Consider the following 20,897-nt stretch of genomic DNA (forward strand, 5'->3'; position numbering starts at 1 on the left):
TCAAATTTTCAAATATATTTTTTATTTTTTGTAAAGAAGAAAATATAGAATTTATATATAATCAAATTGTTTTTATATATTTATACATATATAGAATAATAAAAAAATTTATATAAATTTACAATGTGTTATTTCATATATGAAATACAAATTTATTAATTTAGATAAAAATATTTGTAGGGGTGGCATATTCAAGAACCGCCCCTACAAATGGGCGGCTGGTGTTTTAAGCCGCCCCTGCAAATGGTCCTGGTTATATAAACAACAGCGCACGGGGGCCAAAATTTGTCTAAGTGTTGGGCGCTCTTCTTCCTCGTGGACGCCGTTAGGCTGTCAAAATTTTCCACCGTGCCGCCACCACCTTCGTGCCCTTCCTCCGCCATCCTCCCCCAACCCCCTCTGTCGTCCTCCCCCAACCCCCTCTGTGCCCTAACCACCACCATTCGGGCCACCACATCGGCTAGCTAGGGTTTGCGAGCTTGTGCTCGGTCGGCCCGTCTGCGCCGGCGCCTCGTCTTCGACCTCGACCTTGGACACTACGGCCGCGCACTACCTATCCTGGCGGTCACGCGCTTCCTCTCTTAGCGGTCGTGCGCTACCTCCCTCGGCGGGCGGCGTACCTTTTCGGAGCAGCCGCGCTCCCTCCCTCGGTGGTCCTGCCCTAGTGGCCGAGCCCTCCGATGTCCGTGGTCCCTCCCCCAGCAGGCGGCGAACCTTTCCCCGGTTGCGGCGCCCTACCCCAGCAAGCCTGCAATGGTGGTTGTGCACCCGGCCCTCGCGCACCGCCGTTGGCATCCCTTTCTGCCAGGTCTTCTACAGGTACGCCCAACCCCTTCTCCTCCATTCCCCGGCCCTGTAGGTCTTGTGTGATGGATTGGCAGCTGCATTTCTCAAGTTTGCAGTGATTGGCAGTTATATTTCTCAAGTTTCCATTGATTGGCTAGTCTGAATTGTTGATTTCATTTGTGTTGCTGACAACGAGTTGTATTAATTAGCTTGTGAAGTTGGGAAATGTCTATCTAGTTCCATTTAGGGTCTCCCTATGATCCCCTGGGTATGTTTGGGCCTTTGGGTACCTACAATGATGTGCTATCATGCATCCATCTACACACACAAGTCTAATTTGATGATTTAGGACTACTGTACCATATAATTTGAACTTCGGAATATCTTTTTGAGTTAGGTGCAGGTCCACTAGCAGGCCTAGCTTATTGCTACTGTCAATGTATAGTGCACTGGATTAATTTGTCCGTCTTAGTTTGTGTGGTTTTAGAAATTGCTTCTTCTATGATCTCAAGATCAAGGCATTTGGTGGCGGCTGTCCTGATTTTTCTGAAAATGATGAAGTGTGTGTGGGGCTGTCAATGTTTGGTTTGGATCTTGATTATATGCCGGTCTAGATTAGTATGATGAAAATGATGAAGTGTGTGTGGGGCTAGTTATGGCGAGATGTTTTTTGTATATCATGTGGTGGTGGCAGTGGTTCCATCATCTCCGTCTCTCTATTTATCGGTGCATCCAGTCATCCAGCCATCAATGACATTGTTTTTGTTGGGAAACATTTTTGCATTCTATTCCAGAAACTGCAGCCTGTGCAGTTTGTGTTGGGATATTAATTTCGTGTTAAAAATGTCATTTTCTAGGAAACTTGTTGATACAGAAGTTGTAGGAGATTTAGTCATATGTGCTGTCCAAAAAATTCATGATTTTATCTCCTCAGGTTTGGGAGATATGAAATTTTGAAGTTCGCTGTTAGGTTTTGACTGCGTGCTGTAGAGTTCTGGAATTTTGTGTATTTCGACCTTGATAACTACTGAACCTGCTCATGTTGATAACTACAAAGTTGTAGAGAATTATTTAAGCTTTCCATGTTGCTAAAGAACATGAATTTTGGTTATTTGTAACTCCAGTTATGAATTTTGGCAGGCAGCAGCTGCTTTGTTTGGCCTCCTCTCTCCTGTCCTCTCATCTCCTCTACTACTACTTGTACTACTTCTATTTCTACTCCTCTCCTCTCCTCTACTATTACTTCTACTACTTCTACTTCTCCTTTCCTGTTGTCCTTCTGCTGACCTATTTCTGTGCTTATATATGGCAGCAGCTGCTGCTTTGTTGGCCTACTCTCCTCTCCTTTCCTCTCCTCTTTTCTTCTACTCTCCTGTTTTGACATGATATGTAGACCTCCACTACTCCTCTTCCCTACTACTATTTTCTGTACTTCTACTAACTAGTACTACTACTACCATTACTACCGCCGTCCTACTACTAATACTACTGCTGCTACTACTACTAATTCTACTGCTCTCTTCTCTCTATCCTACTGCTATTACGGTTGTCCTACTATTAATACTACTACTACTACTACTACTACTTCTACTACTGTTTTTGGAAGCACTTGCTCTATTTTTTTGGCAAGCAGCAGTTTCTTTTTTTGGCCAACTCTCCTCTCCTCTCTTATACCTATGATGAAATTGTCCAACTCCATACACTATCTGGAACATGAGCTGATGGTCAAGTACTTGTGAGGCAGCCGCCCCTACCTTACCTTTACTCCCTTCTCTGTTATGATGCCTTTATGCTCTAAGTTCATGATCAAATGATGATTGACTTGTTTCTGAGGCCTGAACTACTTCTTCTATTGCTGTTTTATTAGATTAATTTATGGCTCGATGATTGACATGTTTCTACTGCAGCAATATGCATCCTTGTGCTCACTAGTTTTTATCTTAGCTGCTCTGCCCTTTTGGATATATATGATCAATAGACTGTTGGTATAGTTTTGATGTTAACATAGTAACATATTGTTAATGTCATCCACTAGCAACATGTGTGTGCTATCCTAATGTTGAATTTTGTATATATGATCACTAGTTTGTTGGCTTAACCATTGTTGTCCTAATGTTGAATTTTATACATGATCTTAGCAGCTGCTACTTTTACTACTCCTCTCCTTTGCTCTACACTCCTTTTGGCAGGCAGCAACTGCTTTGTAGAGCCTCCTCTCCTACTTCTACTGCTTCTATTACTACTCTCCTCTCTTCTCCTGCTACTTCTACTTCTCCTCCTCTCCTCTCCTACTACTTGTACTACTAACATCTTATATTCTTCCTTGCTACTTGTACTACTCTCTTCTCTCATCCCTCCTACTACTAATACTACCCTACTACTAAGGGGGTGTTTGGTTCTTTAGTCGCTCCTAAAATTCATGTCACATCGAATGTTAATATACTAATAAGGAGCATTAAATATAGATTAATTACAAAACCAATTACATGGATGGAGGCTAATTTGCGAGATGAATTTTTTAAACCTAATTAATCCATCATTAGCACATGTTACTGTAGCACCACGTTGTCAAATCATGGACTAATTAGGCTTAAAAGATTCGTCTCGCAAATTAGTCGCAAGTTGTGTAATCAGTTTCGTAATTAGTCTATATTTAATACTCTATGCATGTGTCTAAACATTCAATGTGACAGGAATTTTAGGAGCTCCTGTAGAAACTAAACATGCCCTAATGCTACTGCTGCCCTACTACTACTGCTACCCTACTACTAATACTACTACTGCTGTCCTAGTACTAGTACTACTGTCGGTGTCCTACTACTAATTTTTAGACTTTAGAAAAGACAGGGGTTCAATTTAAACTTAACAACCATGAATACTTTTTAACACAATTTCTAAAGGTTTAAACATTGTTAACTTCAACCAACAATTATTTCATGCAATAGCCCATACTTCATACCAAACCATAGGAACAAACTATTGAAGAACTATTAATTAATTTTGCACAATATAATTTGCCAAAAATAGTACTTTAAACATAAGCTCAGGTTTTTTTGCCGACTTAACAAAAAGGGCTGATTTTAATTTCAAATTTAATTTTTGAGTTCCCAAGAACACTAGTTAACAATATTTATTTTCCAAAGTTAAAGCTGCATTTTCATCTACACTACTTGCTCATCAAACTTTACTTAAGCACTATACACAAGTTATGTTTTATTTTGTATATAGAAATTGTTTTTCGTACCAAACAATTAACTACTTATTTTATTCTTTTTGTTAGGATTTCCATAGTATTTTTACGCACTGAGTAAATTAACTTAGATTTTATTTGACTTCCCTCAACCATAAAGGTAGGTTGCACAGGGTTTGTTTATCATTTCATGCGTGATTTAAATTTTAAAACCCGATAAACTAGTTTGCTAATTTCTCTCGGGCCTCAATCTCGGTGCTAAGCAAGCTCGTAACACCAGGGATATTACACTTATACCCTCAATTAATAGCATAGGCAAACTTTAATTACGCCAAAGAGTAGAAATAGAATGGCAAAGAGCTAGCTGCTGGAAAGACCATTGAGGAGAAAGAGGCAATCTGGCAGAAAGAAATAAGGGAGGCATCCCTGAAGGTTGCGGTGTACATTTTCCTAGCTCTTAAATATCTCCAACATAACTCCACTATATGACTACCATACAACTTCGAGTAAGTTCAACTATGTACTTAAAGCTTTAAGAATACACATTATTTTGTTCAATGTAAAAGAGCTTATCCATTTCTATGATTAAATTCATATAGCCGCCACTAGATTGTTATAGGCCTCTATATTGGGATGAGCATGGCATGGGCCTTTGATTCAATGGATAAGGACCCGGACAGATACAAATACTTCATATTGATTCTCAATACGTATACATATCGGCAATCCTCTTATATGTCCATATATATACTTGTAACGTTCACTTTTGGATACTAACAAGTTACATTTGTTAAATTCATTCGAACTGGGTGTATAGGTACTATGTTAATACACATAAAGGGAGGCATGATCCATAAAGGAAGGGTAACATGTATGTCAAAACAAAATGTGCGGTAAGTGTAACTTACTTTAGTACTTCCATTACGTTGCTGTCAAAAGCATTACTTAACATTTTTATATATGAAACACACAATACCCCAAGCAGAAGCCCAGGAGTGTACATTGTGGATATTACATATGCACTATGATGAGTAACACCGGTGCTTACATGAGACACCCATGTAGGGTAAATTTGAACCTCTTCACCCGTAGTATAAAAACTTGGTACAAAATGCATGCATATGTTACGAAATACTAAACCTAAACTTGTTTTCTTGTAGTAGAAAGAAGAGAAAGGAACGAGAGTTGAACCACACAAAGATGACAACCTCTTGGAGCTCATCGGTGACCTTTGAAGCTTCATAATGGACCAGATTATACACATCAGAGGCACTTACCATGACCCAATGTCCGACTTAGGTAGGCATCCTCATCACCAATATCTTCATGAGTGGAAAAGGCTAGGCTTAGGCCGTTGATTGGACTCGTGAATGTAATGTGATCGGACTTCTGAATGTTATCAAACTTGTGTATATGATGTGATCGGACTTGTGGATGTGATGCAATGATGAATTATATGCAACATGTTGTTGGTTGATCTAAATATATATAATGGTCTGTTGGACTTGTGGATATACTGTTTTGGTTTATATGAATTATATATATATATGATCTGGTCAGATCTGATATTGAAATTTTGAATTTTTTTGGTGGGAAACAGACTGTAGGGGCAGCTGTAAAGTCAACCATCCCTACAAATGGAAATTATAGGGGTGGCCGGTATTACAATGCTGAAAGCTCTAGTTTGGTTTTGGTGAATTGAAGAAACCCTAAGTGCTAACCTAGTATATCAAAGTGATCATGAGATACATAGCATGTTCCAAGTGATGAAGCAAATGAAGATCATGACATGATGATGGTGTTGCCATGGTGATGGTCAAGTGCTTGGACTTGGAAAAAGAAGAAAGAAAAACAAAAGGCTCAAGGCAAAGGTATAAATTGTAGGAGCCTTTTTGTTTCGGTGATCAAGACACTTAGCGAGTGTGATCATATTTAGGTTCAATAGTCGTACTATTAAGAGGGGTGAAACTCATATCGAAATGCGGTTATCAAAGTGCCACTAGATGCTCTAACTCATTGCATATGCATTTAGGATCTAGCGGAGTGCTAACACCCTAGAAAATGTTTGTGAAAATATGCTAACACATGTGCACAAGGTGATACACTTGGTGGTTGGCACATTTGAGCAAGGGTGAAGAAGATGGAGTTGAAGAGGAGTTAGTCGCACTGGTCATAGAGTGACCGGATGCGTCTGGTATGTGGCTCGGTTCTAGATCACAGAAGAGTGACCGGACGCGTCCGGTCGCCACACCGGACGCATCCGGTGTGAATTTGAGAAGTCGATGCTCAGTGAAACAGTTGAGCAGACACTGGGAGCATTCGGTCTAGAGTGATCAGACGTGTCCGGTCGGGCCTAGGTGCTTACTGGACTCGACCAGACGCTGCGGCTCGATGTCTGGTCATTTTCTAACAGCGTGTCCGGTCGGCCCTGGGAACTCTCTGGACTCGACCGGACGCTGCGGCTCAGCGTCTGATCGTTTCGAGCTTAGCGTCCGGTCACATAGGACATGTGGTAGCAACAGCTACATCCGTTTGAATTGGACACGTGGCGGTTAGGTAGCGACCGGACGCATCCAGTCGCCATACCGGACACGTCCGGTCACCATATCGGACACGTTCGGTATACATGAGCGGTGCGTCCGGTCGCCATGAGCTGCGCATCCAGTCGATGCACAGTTAGCCCAATAATTGATCCAATGGCTCTATTGTTTGGGGTGTCTATAAATACCGTTTGGCTAGCTCAAGCTCACTCTCTTGGCCATTTGCATTGACATAGCAACCTTGTGAGCTTAGCCAAATCTCTCCCACTCATCTCCATCATTGATTCATCTTTTTTGTGAGATTAGGAGAGAATCCAAGTGCATTGCTTGAGTGTTTGCATCTAGAGGCACATGGTGTTCGTGTTTCACTGCGGGATTCGCTTGTTACTCTTGGTGGTTGCTGCCACCTAGACGGCTTGGAGCAGCGAGGATCGTCGAGCGGAGGTTGGTGATTGTCTCCGGCTCCGATTGTGGTGATTTTGAGGGGTTCTTGACCTTTCCCCGATGGAGAGCCAAAAGGTACTCTAGTGAATTGCTCGTGGCTTGTGTGATCCTCATCTTATGTTGGTTGTGCGGCACCCTATTGAGGGTTTGGCGTGTAATGCCAATTAGCGCGTGAACCTCCATGTGAGTGAATCGCCACAACGAGGACTAGCTTACCAGCAAGCAAGTGAACCTCGGTAAAAATCATTATGTTATCATTTGACTCCGAGGTGACTGGTCTTCATTGGTTTTCATTCTTGTCAATGGTTCATTCCTCGACACGGCGGTATAGCTATCTTGCTCTCTCTCTTTACATTACCGCAAACTAGTTATCAAGCTCTTTAGTGTAGCTAGTTGTGAGAGCTTGTTTAGTTTGGTTAGTATGGCTCTTTAGTTAGCCTTTGAGAGCACACTAACTTATTATAGTGCCATAGCCATTGTGTGGTTAGAAACAATAGAAACTAGAATTATGGTAGGTGGCTTGCATTTTTAGTAGGCTAGCGCAACATTTGCTTTGCCTCATAATTGTCTAACTAGTTTGTTAAGTGTTGTAGAAATTTTTAATAGGCTATTCACCCGCCCTCTAGCCATTAGGACCTTTCAAGTGGTATCGGAGCCAAGGTCACCGTGATTTGAGGCTTAACAACCTTCGGTGTAAAAATGGCTCAAATCAACAACACCAAGAAGCCACCCTAATTTGATGAATCAAGCTATCCCTATTGGAAGGCTAAGATGACAACTTATATCAAGTTAATAAATAGGAAGGTTTGGAAGGTGGTAGAAACTAAGATTGAGATTGATGATGAAGAGGCTCCCACCACCGCCGAAGAAATGCTACTCCAAAATAATGACATTGCTCTTAGTGCCATCCATGATGCTTTGGATGAGAGAATATTTGAGCAAATCAAGAACATTGAGAGAGCTCATGAGGCATGGAAGAAATTGGAGGAATCATTTGAGGGCATCAAGCCATGAAGGGTGCAAAGGCATACATTCTCAAAGAGAAGTTTGCAAGCTTCAAGATGAAGAAGGATGAGAGTGTGTCGGAGATGTTTCATAGGCTTCAAGTGCTTGTTGATGATCTCAAAGCACTTAGAGAAGAGGTGAAGGACAAGGACTTCTCCCACAAGTTCTTGAGATGCTTGCCTTCAAGATTTGGCACATTGGTCACTATTCTAGTGAGGAGTGGTTTGGACACCATGACACCAAACCAAGTGTTGGAAGATATAATGACCGATGATACATATAGAGATGATGATGAGAAGGAAGAAAAGAAGAAGAAGAAAGATGAGAAGAAGAGTGTGGCATTCAAGGCCACATAATCCAAGGGCAAGGCAAAGCAAGATACATCAAATGAAGATGATGGCTCATGGGATGATGATGATGATGATGAGAAGAGGCTCTCTTTGTCAAGAGATTTGGGAAGTTCATGATGAAGAAAGGCTACCATGCTAGAATGAAGAAATCTTCATCCAAGAACAAGGAAGAGTCAAGAAGGTGCTTCAATTGTGGAAGCAAAGATCATCTTGCTGCTCAATGTCCATACAATAGTGACAAAGATGATGACAAGAAGAACAAGAAGAAGGATAAGAAGGAAAAAAAGAGAAGAAGGACAAGATGACCTTTAAGAAGAAGGGTGGGTCATATGTGGTCACTTGGGATAGTGATGATGATGATAGTGATGATGACAAGACCACCAAAAAGAAGGCACTTGCAAGCATTGCTATCAATGAGAAGCTTTTTCTCTTTGACACTCCATCATGCTTCATGGCTAAGGCCACTAAGGTACAAACTTATGATGATGGAAGTGATGAGGAACATGATAATGAAAATGATAGTGATAGTGATGATAATGAACCCACTAAAGATGAATTATTTGACATGCTAGAAGATGCTAAAGAACACTTTGACATTAAGAGAAGGGAATGGAAGAGCTTGAATAAGGAAGTAAAAGCCCTTAAGCAAGCCCTTGATGAGCTCAAAGCAACTCATGAGAGGCTACAGGAAGCCCATGACAAGCTTGGCAAGGCTCACAAGAAGCTTGAAAAAGCTCATTCTTCTTTGCTTAATGAACAAAATAAGAAGAAGTATGTTGAGACTTGTAATGTAGGGTTAACTTGTGACCTAATTGATGAATCATTATCTATGCCTATCATTATTGCTCCCACTAACCCTTCTTGTAGCATTTCTACGTCCACCTCATCTAGTAGTGATGGTCTCACTTGTGATGCCTCACTAATGGTTGAGAATGAGAACCTCAAGAAGGAGGTCAATAAGCTCACTCACACCTTGGCTAAGGCCTATGGTGGTGAGTACCGCTTTCTTATATGTTTGGGTAGCCAAAGAACTTCTCTCTACAAAGAGGGATTGAGCTATACCTCAAAGAAAGGCAAGGCGGCATTTGCTCCTCACAAGACTAGTTTTGTGAAGAACAATGGTCCATTTTGCACTAGTTGCAAGCAAGTTGGTCATAAAGAGCATGAGTGCAAGAACAAGAGCAAAAATGCTAATGTGTCCTCTATTAAGCTTGATTCTTTCTATATGCTTACCAAGGGTGCAAATGGTGTAAAGGCTAAGTTCATTGGTAAACCATGGATGGGCTCAAAGAAGAAAGCCATTTGGGTGCCAAAGAGCTTGGTCACTAGCCTTCAAGGACCCAAGCAAGTTTGGGTACCTAAAAGTAATTGATCTTCTTTTGTATGTAAATTATAAAGCCGGATGAAGGCATTGGGTTCTTGATAGTGGGTGCACTCAACACATGACCGGTGATGCAAGTATGTTCAACTCAATCAACACCAATGGCAATAATGGTTATGATAGTATCATATTTGATGATAATGGCAAAGACAAGGTCAAAGGGCTTGGTAAGATTGCAATATCCAATGACATGAGCATATCCAATATATTGCTAGTGGAGAGCTTAAACTTTAATTTGCTATATGTGGCTCAATTATGTGATCTTGGATTCAAATGCATATTTGGGGTAGATGATTTAGAGATTATAAGTGTAGATGGCTCTAACTGGATCTTTAAAGGCTTTAGATATGAGAATCAATACTTGGTTGATTTCAATGCTAGTGAAGCTAAATTATCTACATGTTTGTTCAGTAAGTCTAGCATGGGTTGGTTATGGCATAGAAGGCTTGGTCATGTTGGAATGAAACAATTGAATAGATTGGTTAAGCATGACTTGGTTAGAGGCTTGAAAGATGTTGTGTTTGAGAAGGATAAACTTTGTAGCTCTTGTCAAGCCAGAAAACAAGTTGGAAACACTCATCCTAAGAAAAGCATGATGAGCACTAGTAAAGCATTTGAGTTATTGCACATAGATTTATTTGGGCCAACACAATACACTAGCATCGGTGGAAACAAATATGGCTTTGTGATAGTGGATGATTACACTAGATACACATGGGTATTCTTTCTAGTGGACAAAAGTGATGTTTTTGCAACATTCAAATCATTTGTCAAAGGTATTCACAATGAGTTTGAAACAACCATCAAGAGAGTTAGAAGTGACAATGGTAGTGAGTTCAAGAACACTAGAATTGATGAGTTGTGTGATAAATTTGGAATTAGACATCAATTCTTGGCTAAGTACACTCCACAATCAAATGACCTTATTGAGAGGAAGAATAAAACACTCACTGATATGGCAAGGTCTATGCTTAGTGAGTACAATGTGAGTCAATCTTTTTGGGCCGCAGCTATCAACACGGCTTGCTATTGTAGCAACCGTCTCTATTGTCACCCATTGAAAAAGAAGACACCATATGAGCTCTTGAATAGTAGAAAGCCCAATATTGCATATTTTTGGGTCTTTGGTTGCAAATGCTATATCTTGAAGAAAGGGACTAGATTGGACAAGTTTGACAGAAATGTGATGAAGGATTCCTACTTGGTTACTCCACTACAAGCAAAGCATATAGAGTTTGGAATTTGGATAGTGGTACTCTAAAGGAAGTTCATGATGTTGAATTTGATGAAACCAAGGGTTCACAAGAAGAAAATGAAAACTTGGAAGATGTTAGAGGCATTCAACTTTCAAATGCCATGAAGAATATGGATGTTGGTGAATTGAGGCCTAGGCAAGTGAATGATGATGAAGATGATCAAGTGCAAGTGCTCTCTAACTCAAATGTACAAGATGACACAAATAAAGCTAGTACAAGTGGCTCTCATGATAATGAACAAGATCAAGTGACTAGTGCATCATCTCAACCCAATGATCAAGCAAGTGCAAGTAATCAAGTTCCAATCCTCCAACCAATCAATATTGCAAGGAATCATCCATTAGACACTATCATTGGTGATATTTCTAGAGGTGTACAAACAAGATCAAGATTGGCTTCATTTTGTGAGCATTTCTCATTTGTGTCATCCATTGAACCAAAGAAGATAGATGAAGCATTGAAGGATGTTGATTGGGTGAATGCTATATATGAAGAATTGAATAACTTCACAAGAAATCAAGTATGGGAATTAGTAGAGAGACCAAAGGGACATAATGTGATTGCAACCAAATGGGTCTTTAGAAACAATCAAGATCAAGATGGGATAGTATTAAGGAACAAAGCAAGATTGGTAGCACAAGGATATACACAAGTTGAAGGTCTTGACTTTGGAGAAACATATGCCTTGGTTGCTACAATGGAAGCAATTAGAATCTTGCTAGGCTATGCTTATGCCCACAACATCAAACTCTATCAAATAGATGTTAAGAGTGCATTTCTCAATGGTTACATCAATGAAGAAGTATATGTTGAGCAACCTCCTGGTTTTGAAGATGACAAGAAGCCTAACCATGTGTACAAGTTGAAGAAGGCATTGTATGACTTAAAGCAAGCACCTAGAGCATGGTATGAGAGATTGAGGGACTTCCTACTCTCTCAAGGGTTCATGATGGGCAAGGTTGACACCACTCTTTTCATCAAGAAGATTAGAAAAGATTTATTTGTGTTGCAAATCTATGTTGATGACATCATATTTGGATCAACCAATCAAGACTTTTATGAAGAGTTTAGAAAAATGATGGCTAATGAGTTTGAGATATCCATGATTGGAGAGTTAAGTTACTTCCTTGGTCTTCAAATCAAATAATTGAAGAATGGTACTTTTGTGAGTCAAGGCAAGTATATCAAGGATATGATCAAGAAGTTTGGCATGAGTGATAGTAAAGCCATTAGCACACCAATAGGAACAAATAGCAACTTGGATAGTGATGCAAGTGGCAATATGGTGGATCAAAAATTGTATCGGTCTATGATTTGAAGCCTACTCTATGTGTCCGCATCAAGGCTAGATGTCATGTTTAGTGTATGCAGGTGTGCAAGATTTCAAGCCTCACCAAGAGAAAGTCATTTGAAAGCTACAAAGTGAATATTGAGGTACTTGAAGAATACACAAAATGTTGGCTTGTGGTATCCCAAAGGAGCAAAGTTTGAGCTAGTTGGTTACTCTGACTCGGATTATGCGGGATGCAAGGTTGAAAGGAAAAGCACCTCGGGCACATGTCAATTGTTGGGAAGATCACTTATTTCATGGTCATCAAAGAAGAAAAATAGTGTTGTATTATCAACCGCCGAAGCCGAATACATATCCGTCGGTAGTTGTTGTGCACAAATACTTTGGATGAAGGCCACTTTGAGTGACTTTGGAATCAAATTCAAGAAAGTGCCATTGCTATGTGACAATGAGAGTGCAATCAAGTTGACCAACAATCCGGTTCAACATGCAAGAATAAAGCACATTGATGTCCACCACCATTTTATAAGAGATCACCAACAAAAAGGGGACATTTGTATTGAAACTGTAGGCACCGAAGATCAACTTGCCGATATATTCACCAAGCCATTGGATGAGAAAAGGTTTTGCAAGCTAAGGAATGAGTTGAACATATTGGATTTCTCAAATATGTGTTGATGCATCCCCCACTTATGTGACATGCCTCTCCTTCGAGCAATCCAAGGTAAAAGTTGATTGACATGGCATACATCCTTGCTAAGGACATGTTTAGTGCATCTAGTCATCTCTCACATTAAATAGGCTCATTCATGAAAATCAAATGATTTTGATGATTGTATGGTACCACTATTGCTTCTATGCTTATTTTGATCTAGTGGTAGCATATGACATGTTTGTGGCCTTGTAAACCTAGTGTTTGATCTAGAAAATGAGCTCTAAGTGATTAAGATAACCCTTATTTGGAGGTGTGAAGAAGCTAGTCCTTGGATCAAACCGAGTTAAATGCCTTTGGCAAGTATTCTAGATCGGACCAAATTTGGGAAAATGATCCTCACCCCATTGATTGACATTGATAATCTCAACCTATCTAAATTTTGAACCTTTGTGGTCATTAATGACAAAGGGGGAGAAAAACAAAGATATTAGTGCTATGGAGAGAAATATAAATAGTATACTAAGATAGTGAAAAGACAACAAAGGGGGAAAGAAATAAAGATATAAGTGATAGGGGGAGAATTTGACATAGGGGGAGAGATATGACAAAGGAAGGGGATCAATAAAAATTTTGAGCACACAAGTAGGGGGAGCAAGCTCATGAACTTGTATGGTGCATTTCATATGTTTGCTTGCATGGCACAAGTTTTAAATTTCAATATCCATGCTTGTGTGGTGTATGCTAGTTGTAGGTTTGAATGGTGAAATAAAAAACTATCATGCATAGGTTAAGTAACTAGACTCATGCTCACATTATGAAAACTAGACCCTTACTTCTAATATTGATCTCATGGGGTATTCTAGTTTTTGTGTATGTCTAGTTACTAATGGTGCTAAGGATGGTATATTGGTGCACTCCGATTGGTATCACGCTTCAAAGGTCCATCTTTTATACCTTAGCATCATTTGGTAGACATTGTCTCCTATATTTCCTACCTAAGCATATGTGCAAGCTTTAATCCAAACTCTTAGCACATATGTAGGTGGAGCAATTGCTACCATACGGGGTTCATGAAACTTGTCCACATCCTTTTACAATGGTAGATATGCTTGGGAAAGCAACATGGATTCAACTTAAATTCAATTTATATTTTTGTGTAAGGGTTGTCATCAATTACCAAAAAGGGGGAGATTGAAAGCTCTAGTTTGGTTTTGGTGAATTGATGAAACCCTAAGTGCTAACCTAGTATATCAAAGTGATCATGAGATAGGTAGCACATTCCAAGTGATGAAGCAAATGAAGATCATGACATGATGATGGTGTTGCCATGGTGATGATCAAGTGCTTAGACTTGGAAAAAGAAGAAAGAAAAACAAAAGGTTCAAGGCAAAGGTATAAATTATAGGAGCCTTTTCGTTTCGGTGATCAAGACACTTAGCGAGTGTGATCATATTTAGGTTCGATAGTCGTACTATTAAGAGGGGTGAAACTCGTATCAAAATGCGGTTATCAAAGTGCCACTAGATGCTCTAACTCATTACATATGCATTTAGTATCTAGTGGAGTGCTAACACCCTTGAAAATGTTTGTGAAAATATGCTAACTCATGTGCACAAGGTGATACACTTGGTGGTTGGCACATTTGAGCAAGGGTGAAGAAGATGGAGTTGAAGAGGAGTTAGTCGCACTGGTCACAGAGTGACTGGATGCGTCCGGTATGTCGACAGGACATGTCCAGTATGTGGCTCGGTACTGGATCATAGAAGAGCGACCTGACGCGTCCGGTCGCCACACCGGACGCGTCTGTTGTGAATCAGAGAAGTCGATGTTTAGTGAAATAGTTGATCGGACACTGGTAGCGCCTGGGTGCTTACTGGACTCGACCAGACGTTGAGGCTCAGCGTCCGGTCATTTTCTAATAGCGTGTCCAGTCGCCCCTGGGAACTCTCTAGAATCGACCGAACGTTGTGGCTCAGCGTTCGGTCGTTTCTAGCACAGCGTCCGGTCTCATAGGACATGTGGTAGCAATGGCTACATTAGTTTGAATTGGACACGTGGTGGTCAGGTAGCGACCGGACGCGTTTGGTCGCCATACCGGTATCTTTTGTCGTACGTACGAATCAATTCAAGCTCTCAGATATTCTTGTTACAGCGAATATATAATGTCCTCACATGTGTGAGGGCCATCTTTGCACTTATCTAAATGATGTAAAGCTTTCATGGTATATAATAAAGTTGGATGTACGTTACTCCCTCCGTCAACAAAAGAATGCGATTATGGGATGTGTCCGAGTCAAACTAGTTTAACTTTGACCGAGTTTATAGTGGATAATATTAATATTTATATCTTCAACTAAGTTTATTATGAAAATATATTTCATAATCAATTTAATGATACTTATTTGTATTATAACTATTAGTATATTTTATATAGGACGAAATAAAACTCGGATGAACAACCCACTCTAAATGAAAAGTTTCACTCTATGGTTTCATAGATATTTAATTTCATGACTCAGAGAGTTGGTATTTGGTAATCGTGCCACGAGAGTTTTATCCCTATAAAACTCACTTCTTCTCTCTCTTCTTAAGAACGTTGTCACATCATCAAAAGCGCTTATGTGGGTCTTATTCCGCGGGGATATGCTCGGAATACACACGAAATGACATTAAAGGAGCATAAATAGTTTGGCATAAAATGTAATCCAAATGAATGACATTAAAAGGAGCACGAAAAATATTGGCATACAATGAAATTCAGATGAGTTGTAGAGCTCATCGCAACGGACTAAACGGATATATATATATTTTGTCGAATTTGGAGCTCAGATTCTAATATAAAAATAAAGTTTCTCTTTGAGCAACACCACCCTCTTTATTCAGCTAGGAGGATTACAAACACCATCACGTGGATTCAAGAACCAAACATGTTGCCCGAACTCGGCATGGATCGAGCTACAAGCTATCCTATAAGTATCAGTATTTGAGTCCCTTTGCTCATGTACAAACTCGACACTTCTAAAAGATGCCTTCCTCACATTGATCTCCCAGATAACCTATCCATAGATTCCAAGATGGGGCAATTATGTATTTGGCACTCGAACAAATCAGTCTTCTTTATTTAGCACTAAAAATTTCGAACTTTCTTATTTAGCATCGAGTTAAAATTTTCTTCTATAAATAACACTGCCATCCATTTAAAGCATCCATCCATCAGTTCACCTGCGTTGACCCGTCATGTTTCTTTTGGAAGTACCAAAATGCCCCCGGCTGCGGCTGCTAACATGGCAGGCAATGGAGAAGGCACCTCGGCCGGTCAAGACAGCTGCGTCACCGCGGCGCCTGGCCGCTGCGCGCGTAGCAAGCGGTCCGGCCGCGGCTTCCGCGGAGTGGCACTCCCTCGTGCCGCGCCCACCGTCGCAGTCGTCTCCATTATCATCGTCCTGCTCGTCGTCTTCGGACTTTCCGTCGTCGTCGAACAAGCCGGCACGCCCGAACGGCGGCAACCGCGGCAACAAGAGCCCGGGCGGGGCCGCGGCTGGGGAGGTGGGCATGGACGAGGGCGGCGTGCGTCGGTGCACGCACTGCGCGTCGGAGAAGACGCCGCAGTGGCGGTCGGGGCCGCTGGGCCCCAAGACCCTGTGCAACGCGTGCGGCGTGCGGTTGAAGTCCGGGCGGTTGATGCCTGAGTACCGGCCGGCGGCCAGCCCCACCTTCGAGCTCACGCAGCACTACAACTCGCACCGCAAGGTCGTGGAGCTGCGCCGCCAGAAGGAGCTCATCCTCATCCGCGGAGGCCACCGTGACGCCGCGGCGGCGGCGGCTGCAGGATCCGGCGAGCCGAGGCCGGAGCTCATGTTCCGTGACTACGGCGTGTATTAGCTGCTCGGCAAGGCAAGGCAACCGGCACGGAGGAAGATCGCGTCCTGCATTGCATTGCATGCGGAGCTTAGATCCTTTTTGCGAAATTCTGCCGTTTCTTCCTTTCTTTCCCTGCGTATTAATTCCAGATATTTTCATTTTTCTTTTTGTTAATTAATTATTAAATTGTTGGTACCTATACCTCTTCCCTGCTTCTAATAAGTTCTATGAGAGAGATCAATGAATATATTTCTGTTGGTATAAATTGTGATCATTAATTTGTCAGTAACCATGCTCGTCCTAATATAAACCCGTCATGTATCGAGTACACGAATTGAACGGTCATGATTGTGATTTAGCAAGCATATTAGTTAGGCACGCGTTCCGTCCGTACTACCCCAATGGTGTACGACCTGAGCGCGTCGTCTTCTTAGTTGAGTGACAGCAGAGAAGCTCAACAATTTTCAAAGAAAACGAAACCATGTTAATACTTTGAATGTTGATCAGTTTGTTCGTCATTCAATCTTTCACTACTCCATGCTCGCCCGCTCCACGCCGTCCGCGTGCTCCGTGCGCCGCCCAGTTCACCCGCTTCGCGCCGGCCACGTCCTCGGCACGCCGCCCAGGCCGCGAGCTCTGTGCGCCGCCAATGGCGAGCAGCAGCAGCAACACGTCGGGAGAGCAGCAGCAGCAGCACGTCGGGCCAGCTCCGCGAAGACCGCGTGCTCCGCGCAACGCGCGCCTAGGCCGCGAGCTCCCCGGGTGCGAGCTCCGCGCGTTGCCCAGGCCGCGTGCTCCGCCGGCCACGTGCGCTCGGCGTCAAACGCCGGCCGAGCCATGTACGGTGTGCTCTGCTCTTGAGCCATGATGCTATGATGACTGTGGCCGAGATGAAAGAAAGAGTGAGGGGCATAATCTGTATCTGCTATTACCAATTTGAAATTTATTAATTATTTATTTACATTCTTCAATTATCAAAAAATCACATTTTAGTTCAAAGTATATTTATGATTTTCTTATTTGACAATCTGTCTATTTATTTTTTTCCCTATTTAGCACCATGGACTTTTGCTACAATCAAAGGCATTTATGTCATTTTACTATCCACTTGACACCGTTATTGGTCTAAATTGACGGCAGTGCCATTTACGAAAGAAAATTTCAACTCGATGCTAGATAACTAAGTTCAAATTTTCTAGTGTCAAATATAAAAGACCGATTTGTTTTAGTGCCAAATACATAATTCTCTCTTCCAAGATCCTCTTGTTAGATACTCTCCATGACATTCAGACAGTCACTGGCTATCCTGAAACTATCAACTCGTAGGTCTGAAGCGAGAGCCATCCCTTCTCTGCATGCAATGGATTCCATCACCTCCGGGTCGACAATTCCCGAAGGACCAGTGCTGAGGCTCCCATAAATCCACCATCCTCGTCTCTTGCTATTGCTGCCACAGAAGCCGTGGATGTGTTCTTGAATAAAGCCGCATCGATATTGATTTTAACAACACCTGAGGGGGGTGCAATCCATGTCGGCCTACTATGGTACACCCAAGCCTGGGGCCGCTGCACTTGCTTCCCGTCCCCTAGCTCCAACACAAGCCTGTCCACAAAATTATGCGTAGACAGAGGGCTTTGGTAAATATCCTCATGGTTCGCCTTTCCGTCGTGCAAACCAAATAGTCCACAATGTGATCGTCACTCTAGCGATATCTTCGTGTGGTAGAATTTCCGCCATGATCGCCAGCCAAGGCTTAGCTTCATTCTCTAGAATTCCACTCAAGAGCTCCACTGTCTCTTCCTTCTCTGCCCAAATGCATCTCACAATGTTACATTCTAGCAAAGAGTGTCTCCACTAGTCCTCCATCCCATAGAAAAAGCAGGCGCTGCCTTGTGCCATCTTTCTTCCACAGCTCAAAAGTTTTTAAAGGCTCATTTCTTGGGGGTGGGCTATTTCTTCTTCAGCACGTCCTTCCTGGCGGTGGCATGCAAATGCGCTGCGGGCCAGTACGGCAGCATACTGGCACTCTGGCAGCCATTGGGCTGGGCCTGTGAGCGTACGTGCATTGGATTTGGCAGGCCGGGCCCATTGAAGCGCTGTACCCAGGCCGGAACCTTTGTTCTACCTAAAACAAATCCATACACATGCACGGGACTGTTGCTAAAAAAAAGACATGCACGGGACTGCGTTGCGTAATAAAATTTACAGGACACAAATGAATTCTTCGTAGCTTCTAAAAAAAATCTTCACAAAACTGAAATCCAAATCGTATGAAAAAATGAAATCCAAATCGAAACAACAAAGAGCAGTAGACACAACGACATAAGCAGAAACCACCATCTCCATAACAGCTCCACAAAAGTCATTTGCTTAAAGGACACAAGGGAACTTGGAAAATCAAAGCAGCAGGTAACAGCACTATTCGTGGTTTACTGACAAATATCTCAAGCCACACAGTTACTGTTATATAATAAGACGGCATTGCTGTAGGTTCATCAGTCAGCAGCCACCGGTAGAAGACGTTGCAAAAAGTGGCTTGAAGAAGGTCCTGGCCTTGAACCACCGTATCAAAAATGAGGATGGTTTGCTTTAAGAGTTCTTTCCCATGCCAGAAGAATTGGTTAAAGTAAAAGAAGAGTACTCAAGGTTCTCTAGTTGTTCAGAAGAATTTAGTGATCCTGACTCAATTCATGATAGATGGGCTGTTTCCCCTATGACTTGGTGGACAAATCATGGACAATCTGCTCCCTTATTGATGAGTTTGGCCATGAAATGAATTAGCCAGCCAGCCTCATCTTCTTGCTGTGAAAAAAACTGGAACACCTATAGCTTTGTCCATAGTTTCAAGAGAAATGCCTTAACTGCAGAGCGTGCTGAAGATTTGGTCTTTGTACACTCAAATATGAGGCATCTGTCAAGAAGAAGTGATGCATACAAGACAAGAGAGACAAGGATGTGGGATGTAGGAGGGGATTCTTTTGATTCACTTGGTGGTGTTGGGATTCTTGAAGGGGCTGATCTGTCCCTTGATGAACTCATGAACCTGAACTGCAAGATGTGTCTTTTGGTCTGGATGAGCCGCCGGTTGAAATTGTGGATGACAATGAAACAAATGAGGAATAGGAACTTGCTGCTGCATGAATTGCAAGCCTGAATACCTTTTATTAATTTTCTAAATTTGAGACTACTATATTTGAGAGTTGATGAGACTTCAGACCTGCTGTTCTATAATAATAGTACTCTTAAGTAGTTCATTGTGACGTTTTATTGTTCTCAGTTTTAAATTCTGACCTGCATTATTAATATTTTTATTTTATTTTTTAAATAGTAAACATATCCACGTATCGGGTTTTTTAGGAAATTGTCATATCCGTGTATCCGTATCCTTTCGATACCGATACATGTATCCGTATCCATGCAACTTAGGATGCAGTTGTAAACATGTAGATTCACCGTGGAAATACACGCGAAGGATGGAAACCCCGCTCCCTTCTGCTTTTGATGCAAATGAAGTTATCTGGACCATCTTCTCCGTGAAACAGTCTTCAGGCCTAGCAAGTGAGGGGGAAAAAAGGAGAAGGCATCAACAACCAGCTGTAATCTGTTATCTGTCAACAACCAGCTGTAACTATCCGTATCCTTTCGATACCGATACATGTATCCGTATCCATGCAACTTAGGATGCAGTTGTAAACATGTAGATTCACCGTGGAAATACACGCGAAGGATGGAAACCCCGCTCCCTTCTGCTTTTGATGCAAATGAAGTTATCTGGACCATCTTCTCCGTGAAACAGTCTTCAGGCCTACCAAGTGAGGGGGAAAAAAGGAGAAGGCATCAACAACCAGCTGTAATCTGTTATCTGTCAACAACCAGCTGTAACTATCCGTATCCTTTCGATACCGATACATGTATCCGTATCCATGCAACTTAGGATGCAGTTGTAAACATGTAGATTCACCGTGGAAATACACGCGAAGGATGGAAACCCCGCTCCCTTCTGCTTTTGATGCAAATGAAGTTATCTGGACCATCTTCTCCGTGAAACAGTCTTCAGGCCTACCAAGTGAGGGGGAAAAAAGGAGAAGGCATCAACAACCAGCTGTAACCTGTTATCTGTCAACAACCAGCTGTAACT

The 20,897-nt window shown here is 41.8% G+C and overlaps 1 pseudogene; it reads left to right on the forward strand.

Moving 5' to 3' along the window:
• Nucleotides 1–16,158: 16,158 nt before the first annotated feature.
• LOC136543383 (GATA transcription factor 2-like) lies at nt 16,159–16,950 on the forward strand (annotated as a pseudogene).
• Nucleotides 16,951–20,897: the final 3,947 nt, after the last annotated feature.

Source organism: Miscanthus floridulus, chromosome 3 (assembly GCF_019320115.1).
Source record: "Miscanthus floridulus cultivar M001 chromosome 3, ASM1932011v1, whole genome shotgun sequence".
NCBI lineage: Eukaryota > Viridiplantae > Streptophyta > Magnoliopsida > Poales > Poaceae > Miscanthus > Miscanthus floridulus.